The following is a 4,730-nucleotide window of genomic DNA, read 5'->3' as shown; positions in this document are numbered from 1 at the left end:
GTTCTAGCTTCCCAGCGGCTTTGTTTACCTACTTAAGCCTCAGCAATGGCGGCGCCCCTCCCCCAGCCTCGCTGCTGCCTTGCAGTTAGATCGCAGACTGCTGTGCTAGCAATGAGGGAGGCTCCGTGGGCGTGGGACCCTCCGGGCCAGGTGTGGGATATAATCTCCTGGTGTGCCCGTTTGCTACAACCCTTGATAAAGCGCACTATTGGAGTGGGAGTTACCCGATTTTCCAGGTGTTGTGTGTTTCAGTTCCCCTGGCTAGGAAAAGGGATTCCCTTCCCCCTTGCGCTTCCAGGTGAGGCGATGCCTCACCCTGCTTCAGCTCTCGCTGGTCGGGCTGCAGCAGCTGACCAGCACCGATTGTCGGCAGTCCCTAGTGAGATGAACCCAGTACCTCAGTTGAAAATGCAGAAATCACCAGTCTTCCGTATCGCTCACGCTGGAGTTGGAGACTGGAGCTGTTCCTATTCGGCCATCTTGCTCCTTTTTTTTTTTTTTTTTTTTTAGTAGAGATGGGCTGCACCATGTTGGCTAGGCTGGTCTCGAACTCCTGGCCTCAAGTGATCACCCTCTTCAGCCTCCCAAAGTGCTGGGATTACACGTATGAGCCACTGCACCTGGCCCCCCTAGCAAAATCTCAATCTCCCCTCACTCTACCACACCCACTTCCACCTCCTAGCAAATAGGTGCCTTGGGCTAATCAGGGCAAAGTCACATCTTTGAGAAGGCACAGGAAAGATGCACTGTAAAATTGCGGGGAAAAATTTGTCCTCGTGGCCTAACAATGAGGCAGCTGAGTGTTATACATTTAGGTTGCTTTGCCCAAGGTTATGTCTCGGGGTTCCCATTCCCCAGCACCTGTGAGTGTTGGCTGATAGCTCATAGCTGCTCCCATCTCTGCAGGCTGTGCCCCACCCCTACTCATTCACAGCTCCCAGACTAACAAATGACTGACTGGCATGGGGGTATAAAAGCCTTGCCCTGAGGTTTCAGTAACTTCATCGTGCTTTTATGCTTCCGTGGGCTGCTGTGGGATCAGGCTGAAGCAAGTCTCCAGTAGAGACCACATCCTTTTCTTTCTTTCTTTTCCCTCCCTCCCTCCCTCCCTCCCTTCCTTCCTTCCTTCCTTCCCTCCTTCCCTCCTTCCCTCCTTCCTCCCTTCCCTCCTTCCCTCCTTCCCTCCTTCCCTCCTTCCTCCTTTCCTCTCTCTCTCTCTCTCTCTCTTTCTTTCTTGACAGAGTCTGGCTCTGTCACCCAGGCTGGAGTGCAGTGGCGATCTTGGCTCACTGCAACCTCCACCTCCCAGGTTCAAGCCATTCTCCTGCCTTAGCCTCCCAAGTAGCTGGGACTATAGGCGTGTGCCACCACGCCCAGCTAATTTTTGTATTTTTAGTAGAGACAGGGTTTCACTGTGTTGGCCAGGATGGTCTCAAACTCCTGCCCTCAAGTCATCCACCCACCTCGGCCTCCCAAAGTGCTGGAATTACAGGCGTGAGCCACTGTGCCTGGCCAGAACCATATCCTTGCTTAGGCTTTCCCCACTGCCCCATCCTGCTCCCCTCCAATCAATCACTTGAACAGAAATCCCTGTCTTAGGCTCTGCTTCTGGGAAACATAACCTGAGTCCTACTTAGGGTTAGATTAATACCAGCTGTTTCAGTTTTCTGTTGCTGCCTTAACCTGCTACACCAGGCCTGTGAATTTGGGAAATAAGTAGGGAGAAGCCTAAAGTCAAGGCGTGTCCTACCTACAGCTATTATGACTGAAAAAATATCAGGAGTTGGGGGAGAAGTTGCCCTGGATCTCGGCCAAGAGTGTGTCTGCTGTCAGTGTCTGGTCTCAACTCTACAGGCCTAATCCTCCAGAATGAAGGAGGAACAGACATTTGGAACTCCATTAAGGGGTTACCTGCCAAGTGGGTGTTGCAAAGGCACAGGTGTAGGAGAATGGAATGTGGGTATGGGGATTGTCCTTTGGAGATGAAACTGTTAGCTAAAAGTACGAAACCCCCATAGTAGATGTAGCCACAGAGGAAGGCCATGGTTTATGTTTTTGGTAAATAGAGGAGACATCTAAGTAGAAGAAATAAGACCAAAAACCCGAGAACATTTTTTTTAATGTAATATTCTGAAATGCACTCATGGCCTCACTTTGCATAGTAACACACTTACCATTGGGACTTTGACCATGTAACCTTGTTCATTTATGTGGTAGGGAGCTTTTCTGCCCAGCTAATCTTTCATTCTTCCAGTCTCCTGATTTGAACTGCTCCATTCTGTCAAACCAAAACTGCAAAAAGAAGAAAAGCACAAAATAAAAAGCTGAGCTGAGATGCTTTTCCTTTCTTTGCTGATGACTGTGAATTACTGTGGTTGAATTATAACTCCCTCTGGGATAGATGGTAAATGATGAATGGGAGCTGCAGTGCTAGACTGACATCTTCTGGAAGGGAGTTGGTTGCCAAGGCCATTAGGAAGTCCCTGTGGGTCCCTAGCCCCCTTGTCTTTAACTTTGCAATGTTATAGGCATAAAGGCATCTCACCACAGACAGGGGCTTTTGAAGTCTTTGGATAGGCCGGGCGCGGTGGCTCATGCCCATAATCCCAGCACTTTGGGAGGCCAAGGCAGGTGGATCACGATGTCAGGAGATCGAGATCATCCTGGCCAACACGGTGAAACCCTGTCTCTATTAAAAATACGAAAATTAGCCGTGTGTGGTGGCGCGTGCCTGTAGTCCCAGCTACTTTGGAGGCAGAGGCAGGAGAATTGCTTGAACCCGGGAGGCAGAGGTTGCAGTGAGCTGAGATCATGCCAGCCTGGTGACAGAGCGAGACTTGGTCTCAAAAAAAAAAAAAAAAAAAAAGTCTTTTGATAATCCTGTAGGTTAATTTCCGTAAAGTTTAGTGCACAGTTGGCTCCCCTGTTCAGTCTTTCCTTGACTTGGTTTGCATACACCAAATCCAACCCTAAGAGATGACTCCACTCACCTGCTAATGAAACATCACATTATGGAATGAGAAAACAGACCAGGTTTTTAATCTTAGTTTCATCACTTACTAGCTCTGCGATCTTTGTCTGGCAGGACTGTATTTTCCAAAGGTGGCTGCAGTAGTAGCTTCTATCTTATATGTTCTTCTAGAACTTTGCCTTCCCCCATCAAAAGGTGGAATCTAATGCCCCTCCCTTTGGAGCTGGCTGGTTGGCTTTGTGACTATTTCCACAAATAGAATGTGGTGGGAAGTGATGTTGTATGACTTCAGAGGTTAGCTTCTAAAAGGACTATGCAACTTCTGCTCAATTCTTTTGAGACACTCACTCTTAGAACTCAGTCACCATGCTGTGAGAAAGCCTAAGCAGCCTGTGGAGCGGCCTAAGTGGAGAGAAACCAAGGACCCTGACCCACGATCCTGACTGAGCTCCCAACTGACAGCTGACACCAGCTTACCAACCATATGAGTGAACCATCTTGAAAGTAGATCTTCCAGAGCCCATTTGAGCTCCCCTAAATGATACCACTGAAAACAGAGATGATCCATCCCTGCTGAGTCCTTCCTGAATTGGATATTTGAGGGCATACATAAATTGTTGTTGTTTTTAACAATAAACTTTAATAATGAGTTTTGGGGTGGTTTGTTGCACAGTAATAATAGGTAACTGCAACATTTGGGACCCAAGAGTCCCACATTTCAGAATCTATTTTATAGATATAACATCATCAGTAGATCTGGAAGGATGTCTTTGTGCTATGGCTATAGGGGAAAAAAAAACCTTGAAGCAATCAGAACACCAGGCAATTAGAAATGATTGCACAAATTGTGTATCATGTTTGTACCTTAGACTGTGCAGTTATTGCAAAGAATCAATTAGCTCTATATTAATTGCCTTAGAGAGATGGCTATGATGTATTGTTAAGGTAGAAAAACATGTTGCAGAGTAATTTATAATATGATCCAATTTTTGTAAAAATGAGCCGCAATTAACTCCCTCTGTACATGTGTATATATATTTATAGGAGTATGGAGAATTTCATAGAAAGACACATACCATGATGATAACATTAGATACATCAGCAATATATGGGAGTGGGTCAGGCAGGAATCATGGTCACAGTGGTGATACTGAGGAGGGTCTTAGGGTGAAAATATTAAATTTATATGTCTTTGGATGGTTTCACTTGGTAGAATGACCATATCTTGTTTTTGAAATAAAGGAAGTGCAAGAAAGGAAAATAAACTTTCCTACTAAGTTTAAGAAAGAAAGGAATAAAGGGCATGGAACTTGGAATCTGACAGATCTAGACTTGAATCCCAGGTCTGCTATATACTAAGCGATCTTGAGCAAGCTACCTGACCTCCCTGGGCTTCTGTTTCCTCACCTGGAAAAAGGAAAAATAACGATGTCTACTTTGCAGTGTCATTGTGAGGATTAAAGGAGAACATCATTTTGTGTGATTACCCTCCAAATAAGCCTTAGCTCTGCATATCCAATCTCGGTTGATGTTCCACCTGAAAAACACAGTCCAACAGACAAAAAAGAAAGAAAAGAAAGAAATTAGCACTTCAGGCTTTGATTCTCTCTCTCTCTCTCTCTCTCTCTCTCTCTCTCTCTCTCTCTCACACACACACACACACACACAGAAATGCCAAAAGAAAATTGTGGGGGGCAAGTAAAGTGTTACAACACTTCGTCAAAATCCTTTGCCTACCACTTTTCCTGTCGGTAACCTC

The sequence above is a fragment of the Trachypithecus francoisi genome, unplaced genomic scaffold (assembly GCF_009764315.1).
Source record: "Trachypithecus francoisi isolate TF-2019V2 unplaced genomic scaffold, Tfra_2.0 Lachesis_group6, whole genome shotgun sequence".
Taxonomy (NCBI): Eukaryota; Metazoa; Chordata; class Mammalia; order Primates; family Cercopithecidae; genus Trachypithecus; species Trachypithecus francoisi.
Note: the sequence above shows the minus strand (reverse complement) of the source record.